Source organism: Hypanus sabinus, chromosome 26 (genome assembly GCF_030144855.1).
Source record: "Hypanus sabinus isolate sHypSab1 chromosome 26, sHypSab1.hap1, whole genome shotgun sequence".
In the NCBI taxonomy this organism is placed as follows: Eukaryota; Metazoa; Chordata; class Chondrichthyes; order Myliobatiformes; family Dasyatidae; genus Hypanus; species Hypanus sabinus.
In genome coordinates this window covers 33,936,568-33,953,840 of record NC_082731.1, presented here as the reverse complement: position 1 = coordinate 33,953,840, position 17,273 = coordinate 33,936,568, and positions in this window count along the sequence as shown.

Below are 17,273 nucleotides of genomic sequence, written 5' to 3'. Positions count from 1 at the left end.
GGAATAGGCCTGAAGCCACAGTGTTGCCTGTTTGCAGCCGTCTGGAGTGAGGGGAGGAAGCTGTGGCGCTTCACCAGGGGTGGAATCGGAGCTGCCCTCCCAGGGTTTTGCTCGGCAGAAGACAAGCTCTGTTGTGGCCGCCTGCGGGTTTTACAGCGGCGCTCAGAGGACTCGGGCCTCAAGCTGTGAGGTTGCTTGCTTTTCAGCCGCCGGGGGAGAGGCCTCCGAGCCTTCGCGCTCTGCTGGGGGCAGCAGTTGTGGTGGCTGAAGATTTTAAGTGGACTGAGAGGTCTGGACTATAGATAGATATATTTGTCTGATTGTGTTTTTACTAATATTCTTTATGTGCTTGTACACTCGAGGGCTGGGCCTCAAAGCCACGGATTTGCCTAATGGGAGTCAGGTGTAGGGTGAGCACTGGGCCTCAAAGCCACAGTGTTGCCTAATGGGAGTCAGGTGTAGGGAGAGCACTGGGCCTCAAAGCTACGGATTCACCTAATGGGAGTCAGGTGTAGGGTGAGCACTGGGCCTCAAAGCCACGGATTCGCCTAATGGGAGTCAGGTGTAGGGTGAGCACTGGGCCTCAAAGCCACGGATTCGCCTAATGGGAGTCAGGCGTGGGGTGAGCACTGGGCCTCAAAGCTACGGATTTGCCTAATGGGAGTCAGGTGTAGTGAGAGCACTGGGCCTCAAAGCTACGGATTCACCTAATGGGAGTCAGGTGTAGGGTGAGCACTGGGACTCAAAGCCATGGATTTGCCTAATGGGAGTCAGGTGTAGGGAGAGCACTGGGCCTCAAAGCCACGGATTTGCCTAATGGGAGTCAGGTGTAGGGAGAGCACTGGGCCTCAAAGCCACAGTGTTGCCTAATGGGAGTCAGGTGTAGGGTGAGCACTGGGCCTCAAAGCCACGGATTTGCCTAATGGGAGTCAGGTGTAGGGAGAGCACTGGGCCTCAAAGCCACAGTGTCGCCTAGCAGGCGTTGGGGACAGTTGACAGAAGATATCGGTGGGCTGGGGGAGGTCTAGACTATATATATATATACACATGCAAATTCTACGTCATTATATTTTTACTAATATTCTTTATGGGTTTGTTGACTTGTAAGCATTAGGCCGCGGTGCCGAGATGGGGGGAAGCGAACATCAGGACTCTTATTACGTGATTGTGGTCTTGTGTGTGCTCACTGTGCGTGACTGTTGGTAATGTGTCCTTGCACCTTGACCGCGTAGTAATGCCGTCTCGTTTCCCTGTATTCGTGAATATTCATATGTGGTTAAATGACAATTAAAATTGGATTAAACTGCTCCTGAGCTTGGCCCTGTGGACCTCAAGCTTCTGGATCTCTGACCTGATGGTAGCAAAAAGAGAGCATGGCCCAGATGGTGGAGATCGTCCTGAGGATGCGGTCAGCTGTGGGGAGGGCCGTACCCGTGACGGACCAGCCTGTGCCTGCTACTCTCTGACAGTGCACGGCCTGCTCTACTGCCGCCATGAGGCCCCACTCAGGGTGGAGGAGCAACACCCTATATTCCACCTGGGTAGCCTCCAACCTGATGGCATGAACATTGATTCCTTGAACTTCCAGTAATTGCCTCCTCCTCCCCTTCACCATTCCCCATTCCTGATTGCCTCTCACACCTTCTCTTCTTACCTACCCGTCACCTCCCGCTGGTGGTCCTCCCTCCTCCTGTTCTTCCTTGGCCTTCTGCCCTCTCCTGTCAGATTTCCCCTTCTCCAGCCCTTTATCTCTTTCATCAATCAACTTCTCAGCTCTTTGCATCTATGGTAAGGCGTACAGTTGACCTTTCAGGCCGAGACCCTTCAACAGGACTGAACCTCTTCTTCCCCTCCCCCAACTAACTTGCTCTAACTTATTCCCCAACCCCCACGCCACTTCCTTTCCAGTCCTGGTGAAGGGTCTCGGCCGAAAATGTCGACTGTTTATTCCCGTCCATAGATGCTGCCTGATCTGCTGAGCTCCTCCAGCAAACATAGTGTGTTCAGGCAGATTTATGCTTGTGCGTCACATCTACGCCCTAGGTAACGCGTACCCTACACCATAGGGTGACGTGCACCTATCCGGAAAAGTTACTCGCGCGTCGCAGCAACGCAGACCGCAACAACTGATTGGCCCACTTGGCAGCATCGCGTTTCCTCCTATGCATTTCCGGTTGCTTCTTCTCCGCCATGTCTGTCGGCTGTGCGTACACCAATGCAAAATAGATGAACCAGATCATCAAATCTATCTGCCCACGTGCGAAAATGTTTGAAATGCATTTCCTCATCCGCGTCGCTCACAAAGAAACTCTACACGGTGGCGTAGGAAGCCCACCGCCAACTAGCGTTTTGGCGCAGACCAACGCATGCTCGCTACGGCGTAGAGCGACGCAGAAGTGAAAATCAGGGTTACGGCATAGGCCGTACGCACAAGAATAAATCGGCCTTATCACTCCCTTCAGCTTCTTGCGTTCCTGTGCATCGGAATTACTGTCCCAAACTACGGCTCAACCAGTAAGGATACTTCAGCAGTGTAACTGTAGGAATGACGTGCCAATTTCCTTAAGAACTCCTTAAGCTTCTTGCAAAGCAGAAGCAATGATATGCCTTTTTCATGATTGCATCTACGTGCTGGGTCCAGGACAGCTGGTCGGAGATGTGACCACCCAGGAATTTGAGACAGCCTGCTCTCACTTCAGTCCGGTACTTCATTGGATTTGGAGCTTTGTGAGACGTTCTGTGGGAAGTGTTATATGAATGGCCGTCCTTCTAGAAATAACAATAAATTCAAGTTTGCAGAGTGATAAATGATCAAAGACTAGAAGATACCTTTCATACTGGCTGTGAGCTGGGATCGAGCAAAGCTGTTGAACTGAAGTCCTATACAGGGAGTCCATCCGCTCCCCCCCCCCCCCCCGGAAGCCAGACCCATCCAGACACCCACCCAGACCAGCAAGGGTTAAGCCCGATCACCGTCCTCATGGGAGCCGCTGAAGATTCCGCAGCTTGCACTGGCTGTTTCAAGGACTGCAGGATGTGGCCCTGTGTGTGGGGCCTGCCGGATGACACTGAGAAAGGCTGGAGTAGGCATTCGGCTGATTTACGAGACCACTGCCTTCCCCCGATGCGAGCGGGTCAAACAAGCACAAAGCGCCGCGACAGCTCCAAGGTTGTCCAAGTAACCCCTTCCTTTCCTGTGATCTGCAAATACCCATCCTCGCCTGTGGATCCTGAATACGAGAGTTTTGCTTTCAGAGGGAGTACTTCTTAGACTACAGGGGCAGAATTAGGCCTTTCAGTCCATCAAGCCAGCTCTACCATTCCATCATGGCCGATTTATTATCCGTCTCAACCCCATTCTCCTGCCTTCTCCCCGTAACCTTTAATGCCAATACTAGTCATGAATCTATCGACTTCTGCTTTAAATATACCCAACGACATGGACTCCACAGCTGCCTGTGGCAACGAATTTCACAAATTCACCACCTTCTGACAAAAGAGTTCCTCCTCATTTCTATTCTAAAGGGATGTCCTTGTATTTTGAGGCTGTGTGAGCCACCCCCCCACCACCAATTTAGGAAGCATCCTCTACGCGTTCACTCTATCCAGGCCTTCCAGTGTTTGATAGGTTCCAACGAGATCCCCCCCCCCCCCATTCTCCTAAACTCCAGCGAGTACAGGCCCAGAGCCGTCAAACAGTCCACATGCATTAACCCTTTCGTTCACAGGACCACGCTTGAGAGTCTCCTCTGGCACCCTTACCAACGCCAGCACAGCTTCTCTTTGCGAAGGATTCCAAAACTCCAAGTGCGGCCTGACCAATGCCGCATGAAGTCCCAGCGTTACATCCTTGCTTTTATATTCTAGTCCTCTCAAAAGAAATGCCAACATTGCGTCTACCTTCCTTACCCGCGACTCATTCCAAAGTTAACCTTTGGGGAATCCTGCATGTAGTCTCCCCCAGGTCATCTTTGAATTTTTGGGGCAGTTGGTGAAATTCCACCTTCCCTAGAACATACTGGTGCAATTCTAAATGTTGCCATTATAAAGAGTGTCCTCACAAGCCATTAGTGTCTTGTTACAGCATCCTGTCGTAATGTACAAAAAACAGCAATGAACTGTCCAGTCAGCGAAAAAGTTTTTCATCATTGAAAGACTTGTATGTGTCCAGGACAACGAAGCAATCGGGAAATATCGGTACGAGCACTATCCATACAGGAAACTGCCTTTCCCAAAATCTTCCTTCTGGAAAGTACTATAGGGCTATTAAAACAAAACCTTCACGCCATTTTAAAAGTTTCTTCCCACTGGGCAGTTAATCTGATCAACCATCCTAGTTAGTCTACCCCCACACCCCCCTCAGTCACTGCACTGAAAGGCTTACGACCACATTTACAATGCTGTTTACATTTTGAATATGCAATTATATGTATGTGTTTATGCATGTTTCATACAATATCTGCACCACAACCTGTTAAGTTTAATCGTTATATAATTCTTTATTCTGCGTAACTGTTGCATGTGTTTTGTTCTAGTTGCACGTCAGACTGACACATAGACACAAACGTGCACACAGACATGTATGAAGAGATGAAGAGATACATAAATCTGCACACCTAGAACAAACACTCACACACACTCACACACACACACACACACACACACAGACACACTCACACACACACACACACACACTCACTCACACACACATTCACACACACTCACATACACATGCACACACACACACTCACACACACACACTCACACACACACACACTCACACACACACACACTCACACACACACACACACACTCACACACAGACACACACACACACACACACTCACACACACACTCACACAGACACACACACACTCACACACACTCACACACACTCACATACACACACACTCACACACACACTCACACACATATGCACACACACACACACACACACACATTCACACACACACACACACACACACACATTCACACACACACACACACACACACACACACACACACACACACACACACACACACACCTAGCCGTTCAAGCACCGAGTGCCATGGTCGCCATTCACCACCCCACCTCACGGGGTGTCACTGGGTGCCACAGAGCACCTTGCTTCATTCAGGGAGCTCTTTTGGTGTCTGGAAAAAAAATTGTTGGCTGACTACAGGCCGCAGAGCCAGTCTTCGCCAAAACACCCCAGTCCGCCTCAGTCATCCTATCAAACTGTTCAGAAACAGCTAAAGAAGCAACCAGACTCTGGGAACAATGCGACGTGACCCTCAAAATGAGTCCTCAGCCACGAACCTCACCAATCAGTCCTGGCAATGAGGAACACAAGACTCCAGTACTTTCCTCCAACAACAGCTGGTGGGAGGGAGCGGAAGTTCAGTCAAATGCGGGCACGCGGCGCCAAGCCACCCGCCTGCTCGCCACTCCTGTCCTCGTCTTCGACCTCGCTCGATTCCTCAATTGGAGAGAAGCAATGGAGTCGATCATGGGCTTGTGCCCTGTCTCCAGGCTGCGCATTTTGTTCGCAATCATGCCGAGCTCCCTCAGAGAGAGCAAATTGCCGGATTGCTCAATCGCGCAAAAACACACCATCCGAGTGGATAGTAAAAGTTTTTTCAAGAACGTTAAAAATAAAAGAGAAATGAGAGTGGATATAGGACCATTAGAAATTGTGGCAGAAGAAATAATAACTGGGGACAAGGAGATGGCTGATGAACTAAATGAGTATTTTGCATCAGTCTTCACTGTGGAAGACACTAGCAGTGTGCCAGATGTTATAGTGTGTGAAGGAAGAGAAGTGGATGCAGATACTATTACAAGGGAGAAGGTGCTCAAAAAGCTGAAAGACCTAAAGGTACATAAGACACCCGAACCAGATGAACTGCACCTTAGGGTTCTGAAAGAGGTAGCGTTAGAGATTGTGTTGGCATTAGAAATGATCTTTCAAAAATCATTGGAATCTGACATACTGTCAGAGGACTGGAAAATTGCAAATGTTACTCCACTCTTTAAGAAAGGAGGAAGGCAGCAGAAAGGAATTTATAGACCACTTGGCCTGACCTCAGTGGTTGGGAAGATGTGAGAGTCAATTGTTAAGGATGAGGTGATGGAGTACTTGGTGACACAGGACAAGACAGTATAAAGTCAGCATGGTTTCCTTCAGGGAAAATCCTGGCTGATGAATCTGTTAGAATTCTTTGAGGAGATTACAAGTAGGGTAGATAAAGGGGATGTAGTAGATGTTGTATATTTGGACTTTCAGAAGGCCATTAACAATGTGCCACACATGAGACTGCTTACCAAGTTAGGAGCCTGTGGTATTACAGGAAAGTCACTAACATGATTAGAGCACTTGCTGATTGGTAGGAGGCAGCGAGTGGGAATAAAAGGATCCTTTTCTGGTTGGCTGCCAGTGACTAGTGGTGTTCTGCAGGGGTCAGTATTGGGACCACTTCTTTTTACGCTGTATTTAATTGATTTAGATGATGGAATAGATGGCTTTGTTGCGAAGTTTGCAGATAATATGAAGATTGATGGAGGGGCAGGTAGTGTTGAGGAAATGGGTAGGATGCAGTAGGACGAACAGATTAGGAGAATGGGCAAGAAAGTGGCAAATGAAACACAATATTGGAAAATGAAAGGTCATGCACTTTGGTAGTAGAAATAAATGTGAGGAGTATTTTTTAAATGGGCAGAAAATCCAGAAATCTGAGATGCAGAGGGACTTGAGAGTCCTTGTACAGAACACTCTAAAGGTTAACTTGTAGGTTGAGTCGGTGGTGAGGAAGGCAAATGCCATGTAAGCATTCATTTCGAGAGGTCCAGAGTACAAGAGCAAGGATGTGATGCTGAGGCTTTATAAGCCACTGGTGAGGCCACACCTTGAGTATTGTGAATAGTTTTGGGCCCCTCATCTTAGAAAAGATGTGCTGGCATTGGAGAGAGGCCAGAGGAGGTTCACAAGGATAATTCCAGGATTGAAAGGGTTATCATACAAGGAACATTTGATGACTCTGGGTTAGTACTCACTGGAATTTAGAAGGAGGAGGGGTATCTCATTGAAACCTTTAGATTGTTGAAAGGCCTAGACAGAGTAGAGGTGGAAAGGATGTTTCCCATGGTGGGGGAGTCTAGGACAAGAAGGCACAGCCTCAGAAGAGAGGAGCACCCTTTCAAAACAGAGATGCAGAGAAATTTCTCTAGCCAGAGGATGGCGAATTTGTGGAATTTGTTGCCACATGCGTCTGTGGAGGCCAGGTTGTTGGGTGAATTTAAGGCAGAGATTGATAGGCTTTTGATCAGACATGGCATCAAAGTTTACAGGGAGAAGGCCGGGAACTGGGGTTGGGGAGGAGATTTTAAAAAAGGATCAGCCATGATTGAACGACGGAGCAGGCTCAATGGGCCAGATGGCCTAATCCTGCTCCTATGTCTTATGGTCTAAAATGTAAATCACAGATGCCAATCACATGCAGCTTAGTCGTCGAATCATGTTTGAAAGAAGAAGAAGCAAAAAAGTAGTTTTGTGAACTGCCTGCAGCATGTCACCACTGGTCGTGTTGTTCACTGGTGCCATCTTGAAACTCACTGCAAATTCTCCACTCGGTACATAATCCAGCAAATGTGTAGCTCGGGTGGCTGACAGTTGATTTGATTTGCTTTCTGATCTTGGCTTTCCACTTGCCAACGTTTCATCACCATCTGAGGAGATGTCGTCAGCGCGCTATCCTCCGAACGCTTGGCCTTTATATAGTCGTCAACCAGCCGGCTGGTCGTCGTTACGGAAGCGCAACCGTGACGTCGGGAAGGGCCCTCATCACTGATTAGTTGCGTGGTGAGCTCTGTGTGTTGCGGTCAGGAATTTTGCAAACACACAGCAGGCAGGAGAACCCCCAGAAGTGTGGTTTTCCACAAATGATTCTGTAAACAGGCATGCAGACCTCAATCCGATTTATCAACCAATGTGGACAGTTGGGGGGGGGGAGGTTTTATTTCTTCTGCCTCTGATAGAGGGAGGTGGCATGCGGTTTAGAAAGGGACAGTCATCTACACCTCCTTAGAGCACATAACTTTCTCGAGTTGCGCATTGAATCTCATAGAAACACTATTATGGTGCCGATACTGCTACACACATGCAGGGGCCATGACAGTTCCTCAGACCAGCAGATGACATTGTAAGTGTACAATTCTTCGCTCATCTCTCCCAAGCCACCGACCCCAACCCTGCCTTGACCATGACCAGGACCAAACCTCCAAGTTCCCTCAGTATTATCCGCCGTGGGCGTGAGGCCAGCCCTCCTCACATCTGATTGGCCGGCAGCACTGTTCTCACCCCGCTGATTGGCCAATGGTGTCAAGCTTCTTGTTATTTTGCAACAGTTTACATATGGCATCCTGACCTGCTGACCTGCCTGGGGGTGAAATTCCGGCCCTTTTCTGTGTTTTATTCAGCTGGGGACGTTTGCAGAGAGCTTTGCACCGAAGGTAGGGGCCGGTTGGACAGGACATGGATGGAAGCAGATTGTGTGCTGGGCAGCAGAAGGGAGCAGGCTCAGAGAGATTGCTAGTGTTCAGGAGGATCCAAAGTTCAGCCTGGGGTAAGTTTTATGGGATCAATTACACACACAGTAGTGATGGGTAGCTTGTGCAAAGTCCTGTAGTGACAGGCAGGTTGCACACGGTCCTATAGTGAAGGGGAGTTTGTACATAGTCCTGTTGTGACAGTGAGGTTATACACAGTCCTGTATGACCAGGGTTCATACATGGTCCTGCGGTGATGGGGAGTGTGTGCACAGTCTTTAGCGCTAGTTAGTTTGTACAAAGTCCTGCAGTGCTTGGGAGTTTGTTCGCAGTCCTGTGGTGACAGGGAATTTGTACACTAATCTGTAGAGACAGAGAGTTTGTGTACAGTCCCGTTGTGACTGACAATTTGTACACAGTCCTGTAGTGGCAGGGATTCGTACACAGTCCTGCAGTGATGGAAAGTGTGGACACTACCCTGTGACAAGTGGGAGTTTGATACAGTCTTGTAGTGAAGGGAAATTTATACACCTCCCTGTAGTGATGAGGAGTTTGTAGGCAGTCTTATAGTGACAGGGAGATTGTACACAGTCCTGTAGTGACAGATTTTTACACTGTCCAGTCTTGACAGGGAGTCTGTACACACCCCTGTACTGATGGTCAGTTGGTTGCACAGTCCTGTATTGACGGGGTGTTGGTACACGGCCCTGTAGTGACAGGTAATTGGTTAATACCTCAGAACTGACAAAACCCTACATTGGACATCGCCATTATTGTATCCATCTTTCATCACCACTGTAGCAAGTTAAACCCAACCTGTGTCTCCGTATTTGCTGGTTCCAATGATTGCGATAGAGCTTGTTAACTGGCCCTGACTTGCACATCCTCAACTTCCCATCTACTCTAATCCCATTTTGTCATCAGTGGCAATTCGCAGCAGCCGCTTACCCTGCACATCACCAGCATGTGGAAGGAACTAAAGCAAGAACTCTGACTCCTTCCCCACAGAGGCCGCCTGACCCGCTGAGTGTTTCCACCACCTCCATTTTTACCTCATATTTTCAGCATCTGCAGTTTTTTTTAAATATAATTTTAATTCCTGTATTTAACATTTCTTCAGATCACCGGAACAAGATGTGACTCAAATGTAAAATAAGCCGCGCTGAAATATTTTGCCTTTCACTGAATGTGTGAATCCTACAGGATGGAAAGTAATTGTTTATAATTATCATCATGCTCTCTGACTGGATCCTGCTGTACTTTTAGGATTGTTATTAACCTTTTAAAAAGGTCATACAGAGCTTGTAATATTTTCTTGATGTTCTTGGTGTTGCCATCAGGGATTATTTAAAATCCCAAGGATCATTCAGTTCTGAAGAGCAAGGCATTACTTCAATGTCACTTGGTATCCTTAAGGGTTAATTTTGCAATTCAGACCCATTTCTGATTTATTTTTTTCACAAAAGCAAAAGTCAACGTTCTTTGATTTTCCCCTCATTCCCAATGGATTCGTGACATCTTTTGGTCCGACTGAATCTCTACCCTTCCTCTGATCTGGCCTCTGATACATCCCTGGTTTTGATCCCGCCACCCGTGGAGGCCATCTTTATCAAACCCATGCATGGTAGATAACCTTGGATCCAGCTGTTTAGAAATCCTGACTTTTCATCACGTGGCTCACTGGAATGTGAGTCTGGGGTCCGAAGCGTAAGTCGGGGCCAACAGCCAGTCAAGCCAGGACCTTGGAGTGCTGGGGCCCAAATTTTGTGCTGGGTACGTGGATGGAGCCGGCTCAGTGTTGGAATATCTGTGGGCAGGAAAGTGGATGGGTTTGCAGCCGGTGCCAGCTTTTAAGGTGCTTGCCTATGGTTCGTGCTCTGTAAACTCTCTGGGTTTGGAGGAAAGGTTTGTGTAATTTGTGAAAACAAGTTTGCTTAAGGATTCAAAGTACACTTATTATCAAATTATGTCAACATTCTACAACCTTGAGATCTTTCTGCTTACACGCAGCCACAAGAAAACCTGAATTTTAAAAGGGTCCAACACCCAACGCACAGAGACAGAGAAAAAAATAAAGAATCATGCGAACAGTAAAAGCAAGCAGTAGCATTCTCAATTGAACTGAGACCATAGGCCCGAATCCAGGGGCAGCCAGAGTAGGCCCAAAGCCTTGGTCTCAGTTCATCATATAGCGGGGCAAATTGCCGTGAAATTCACAGACACGAAGCACACGGCTGCCAAAGGAGCAGCCAGTAGCCCAGATAATCTTACAGTCCAACACCACTAAAATCCCGGAGGTGACAGATTACCTGAATCTTATTGTGTCTTTCACAGAGCATGAGAATAGGCCCGTCAGCCTATCTGCCCCGTACCAACCGAGTTTCCCTTCTAAGCCAGTCGCATTTCCCCATGTTTGGCCTATATCTCCACATTTTCCTATCCACATGACTTTTAAGTGTTGTTAATGTACCTGTCTGAACCACTTCCTCTGGCAGTTCATTACATATACTAACCATCCTTTTGTGTCCCTCAAGTTTCTACCAAGTATATCCCCCTCGCCTTAAATCTATACCCTCCAATTCTTAGTTACTGAACCCTGGGAAAAAGACTGAGTGCTTTCTCCCTGTGATTTTATGCACCTCTATGACATGAACCCTCAGCCTCCTCTGCTCTAAGGAGGACAACCTACCAAGACTAACCTCATGTTGATTGCAGTTTTTTCATCTTTCACGAACCTCTCTGTGAGGGGTGAGGGGTGAAGGACCCTACGCACCCCTCAGACAAACTCTTCTCCCTCCTGCCATCTAGCAAAAGGTACCGAAGCATTCGGGCTCACACGACCAGACTATGCAATTTCTTCCCCCAGGCTATCAGACTCCTCAATATCCAGAGTCTAGACTGACATCTACATCATGTGTTATTATATTGTAATTTGTCCTCTACTGTGCCTATTGTCTTGTTTATTAATTATTGTACTGCCCTGCACTGATTTATGCACTTTATGTAGTCCTGTGCAGGCCTGTAGTCTAGTGCAGTTTTAATGTTATTTTACGTAGTCTAGTGTAGCCTTGTGCTGTCTCATATAGTCTAGTGTAGTTTTGTACAGGGTTCTGAGTTGGATGATCAGCCATGATCATACTGAATGGCGGTGCAGGCTTGAAGGGCCGAATGGCCTACTCCTGCTCCTATTTTCTATGTTTCTATGTTTCTATGTAGCACCAGGGTCCTGGAGGAACGTTGTTTTGTTTTTACTGTGTACTGTACCAGCAGGTTCTGGTCGAAATGACAATAAGCTCGACTTGACTTGACTTGACAAAGTTTAAAGTACATTTATAATGAACATACAGCATTGTGCAAAAGTTTTAAGCATTTCTATATATAGCTAGGGTGCTTAAGATTAGTCATTTGTTTGTATTGCACTGTACTGTTGCCCCCAAAATAAGAAAGAGCAAGTTATGCACAAGAATTTTAAATAAGCAAGTAAATAATCCACAGGACATGAACTACACTGTCCCTGAAGATGAACCCACAGGCACAAAACCAGTTCAGGGCAGCCATACCAGGAGCTCGATGGCTACAGGCCACGGCCGCAGAGCCAAGTCCAGCCAATGGCTGCTGGCCACAGCCGCAGAGACAGTTCAGCCCTGAGCAGAGTAGAGCCCCTCAGAGTAGTGAGCTGAAAACTCTGTTTCTTTTGCTTACCGAAATGCTCCTTGCAGCGTACACCTTTGACCAAGTTTGCGGCCATTCTCAGTCCTAAAGTGGAGTCTTGCCAGGGCACCATGGTAGCATGGTGGTCAGTGAGACGGTATGACAGCTTGGGGCGTCGGAGTTCAGAGTTCAGTCCTGGCATTCTCTGCAAGTCCGCCCTGTGGAATGAATGGGTTTCCCTCCTGTTCTCCAGTTTCCTCCCACAGATGTACCAGGTAGGTTAATTGGTCATTGTAAAATTGTCCTGTGATTAAGTTAGGGTTAATTAGATTAGATTAGATTCAACTTTATTGTCGTTGTGCCGAGTACAGATACAAAGCCAAATGAAATGCAGTTAGCATCTAACCAGAAATGGAAAGAATAGTGTTATTTACAAAATAACTGCGAATAAAAAGTAAGTGCTACAGCACACAAATATAAAAGTACTGAGACAGTACGATATGGGTGCAATACTGCTTAGTGCTGTGATGTGAGGTTCAGCAGGGTCACAGCCTCAGGGAAGAAGCTCTTCCTGAGCCTCCTGGTGTGGGAGCGGAGGCTCCTGTAGCGCCTACCGGATGGGAGGAGAGTTAAAAGTCCATGATTAGGGTGAGATGCATCCTTGCATGCTATTTGCCCTGCCCAGGCAACGTTTATGGTAAAACATCAGGGTCGTCAGAGATTGCTGGGCAGTATGTATCTCTAAATAAAAAAATAAAATTTGCCCAAAAACGACCCTGAAACTCTCCATGGGATTGCGTGCAATGTTAAGGTGCCGTATCAGTGCAGGTCACTTGTGGATTGGGTAGACAGATGCTGGAGATCAGGGAGGCCTTGTCCTGGCTCTGCGGCAGCGGATGAGGTCAGTACGAGAATTGCGGGCTCCTCCATAGACGGGGCAGGGGGTGTTGGTTGAGTCGCTGGTTTGTGTTGGGTGTGTACATCGTCAGCTCCCTGTGTATGAAGTTCAGGTTGTAGCTATCCCGAAGAGCCAAAAGAATTTCTGAAATAAATACAGAAAATGCTGGAAATACTGGGCAGGTCAAGCAGTTACTGTGTTTTTCTCTATAAATACTGCCTGACCTAGTATGTGCTTCCAGTGGTATTTGTTGTGTATATACATATATATATTCCTAAATTTGTCATAGCCGGGGGTGGTAGTGGGGATAAGCTCCCACTACCTATAAAGTGCTCCAAATGGCTTGTGTCTCTAACAGCCTCTAACAACTCTTGCTCATCATGTGTGGCTCAGCTACTAGGCCCGGTGGAACTGTTTCTACTGACAAGAGGAGGGGCAAAAGCAGACCACTGGCACCTCAAAACCAGCTGCTTCAGGCAGGTGGGGCTCGTCAGCCTTGGACGGCAGCCCGCCTAGGAGAGGGAAAACGCTGATTTTAAACCTCCGCTGCCTTGCAGCCATACCCACCCATGGGAAAGGCTTTGGGAGTAGGTCCCGGGGAAGAAATCCGGAGCCAGGCTTCCTGAGGCAGTTTAATGTTGTTTACAACTTCACTCTGACAACCTCTGCGACGACACTGGTGACAAACTGTATCAGTGCTTGCCTTTCCCTTGGACATATCAGTGACGTGGAGAGAGGGAACCCGCTGCGTGGGCAACAGCCAGTTCTTCAAATTCTCCTGCCCAGGCCTACGCCCCTGATGCACCATCAATAACTCACTCTGAGACGTAAAGGCGAGATATCGACTTTTATTGACCGGAAGAAGGAACCAGCAGTGAGTGACCACCATACTACATCCTGGAGACTGAGAGGCCGGGCTCAGGCCTTGATCGCCTTTATACCGGGGTCTGTGGGAGGAGCCACAGGAGCAGTCAGCAGGGGACGTGTCCAGACAGGCACATGTAGTTCACCACAGCCCCGGAAAGGACATAGTCCACCAGAGGCACAAACCCATGATCCCCAGGGATCGATGGCTGCCTACTATAGATATATAAAATCACCTAGGAAATATTCTTATAATTCTGATGAACAAATCTGAGACTGACTTTAATCCTCTAAAAAGTTCAAAGTAAGATTCATTTTCAGAGTACATACATGTCATCACATACAACCCTCAGATTCTTTTTCCTGAAGGCATACGTAGCAAATCTATAGAATAGTAACTATAAACAGGATCAATGAAAAATAAACTGTGCAAAAGCAAATAATAAGTAAATAGCAATAAATAACAATGGGATGAAATAACAAGATAAAAGATCCTTAAAGTGAAATCAGTGGTTGTGGGAACATCTGAAATAGAATGAGTGTAGTTTGCTATCCAAGTTGCATGCCATCTTGGACAATGTCTCCCATCCACTCCATAATGTACTGGTTAGGCACAGGAGTACATTCAGCCAGAGACTCATTCCACCGAGATGTAACACTGAGCGTCATAGGAAGTCATTCCTACCTGTGGCCATCAAACTTTACAACTCCTCCCTCGGAGTGTCAGACACCCTGAGCCAATAGGCTGGTCCTGAACTTATTCCCACTTGGCATAATTTACCTATTATTATGTAATTATTTCTGGTTTTATTTTGCTATATTTCTACTCTATTCTTGGTTCTGTAACAAAACCCAATTTCCCTCGGGATCGTTAAAGCAAGTCTGTCTTACTCCTTTTGTTTGAGGGGTGGTAACTGACATTTTATTGGTCAACTTGGTCATCGGTCTGACAGAGTACATTAACCTTGACTGGCATCTCCATAGTAACTGCACTAAGAAGAGGTTCTCTCCGCCCTCACGCAAGTGTCTGTACTTCACTAATTCCACTTTCAGTGTTCAAAGTTCAAAGTAAATTTATTATCAAAGTACATATACGTCAGGTAGATGCAGCTCATTGGCCTGGGGAGGCAGTCCATCTAAGAGAGGGAAAACTCTGATCTCAAACCTCCACTGCCTTGCGGCCATACCCACTCATGGGAAAGGCTTCGGGAGTAAACCCTGAGGACAAATCCGGAGCTGGAGTTCCTAAGGCAGTCCGACGTTGCCTTCAATCTCGTTCCGGCAACTCCTGTGACGACACCGGTGCCAAGCTGTATCAGCCCTTGTCCTTCCTTTGGACAACATCGGTGGCATGGAGAGGGGAGACTTGCAGCTTGGGCAACTGTCGGTCTCCCATACAACCTCGCCCAGGCCTGCGCCCTGGAAACCGTTCCAGGCGCAGATCCATGGTCTCGCGAGACTATCGGATGCCACCAGACGTATATTCCATATACAAAGCTGAGATTCATTTTCTTGGGGGCAGACCCAGCAAATCCAAGAGCCATAATAGAATCAGTGAAAGGCCGCTTGCAACTGGGCAGACAACCGACGTGTAAAAGACATCAAACTGTGCGAATACAAAACAACTGATGATGGTGATGACGTCGACTCAGGCCTGAGAGGCCAGCTGATGTACCATCAATAACTCACACTGAGACGTAAGGCGAGATATCGGCTTTAATTGACTGGAAGAAGGAACCAGGAGTGAGTGACCATCATTCTATGTCCTGGAGACAGAGAGGGAGAGCATAGGCTTCAGATCGCCTTTATACAGGGGTCTGTGGGAGGAGCCACAGGAGCAGTCAGCAAGGGCATGTCCAGACAGGCACACATAGTTCACCACACCAGCATCGGGCATTTTCATGCCTTATGAGGTGCGGAACAAAAGACTGTGTGGCCCGCCACTCCTCACGCAGACATGTCGCAGTGTTTTTCTTTATTTTATGAGGTCGAGTTGCGAGCTCAACACTCAACCCAGCACGGATGGAAAGCATACTCGTGCTGGATTCGAAGAGTGACTTGACTACCTCCTGCCTAATGGTAGTATTGAGAAGAGGGCAAGTCCTGGATATTGAGGGTCTATAGTAACTGATCTGTTCCTCTTGAGTCACTGCCTTTTGACTATTTCCCGGATGGCGTGGAGGGTTGAGAGCACGATGTAGTTGCCTAGTTCTACAATATGCTTTCCAGCACCTTCCTTTCCCACTGCGCCGAAGACGTGCTCTTCACCGCACATCTGTAGAAATTTGCAAGAACCTTCACTTTCAGACCCAGTCTCCTCAGACTCCTAATGAAGTATAGCATCTGGCATGTCTTCTTTGTGATCACATCAACACATCGAGCCCAGGGCTGGTCCTCAGAACTGCTCACCCTCTCTCCCGCTGGTCCCTCCACGTGGACTGATGTGTGTACACCCGTCTTCCCTTACCTGGGAGCCCACAATCAATGCCTCGCTCTTGAAGTGATGCCATTCAACCAGCCCATGCTCGCCCCCTCGTTGCCAGTACATCACAGTGTGGGCCCTTCAGCCTGAGGTGTCGTCGTCACGACCAAGGGTCGCTTTTAAATGAAGAAGAAAAGATTTTTTTTTCATTTAGTATGTAGATTGTACTTTCTCGACGTCACCTTGTGGGTTTGCAGTACTACCTGGATCGTTTACCGTTTATGTCTCATCATTTGTCTTTGGACCAGCTCTGGGTTTTCACTTTGTGTTGTAGGTATGGTGGGGATTGTTAACCTCTCTTTGTATTTATCACTTTTATTCAATACGGGGTAATGTAATTAGTACAGGATTGTAATGTCCTGTGTTCTCGCTGTAGTCTTTGGGAATTACTGCTTTGTCTGGACACCTATGTTGTCTGATTGGTCCTGAACTCCAGGGTGCATTTCAGATGGGCTGCCAACCCCTCTTTCCTTGCTCATTGCAGATCCTTCTCTGATGAACCTTAGGCCAAGTTCCCTCGTGCAAAGTGAGTGATTTCAGTTTGCCAAGATTCTGTCCATTTCCCGTGAGTTCATGTTAGTTCTGTTGGTTGATTTCTGTAGTAAATCTTTCTTTTGTTTGAATTGCCAAAGTCTGTGTGATTCCTGCTCTTGGGTTCCCTAGGGACCCTTACAGTTGTGCTGACTAACGTGGTCCTTCTCCACAATCGATTGAACGCAGGCCACCTTCAACAATCCTCTTTCAGAACCAGAAACAGAATCAGGTTTAATATCACCAGCTCACGCCGTGAAATTCATTAGCTTTATGGCAGCAGCACATGATAAATAGAGAAA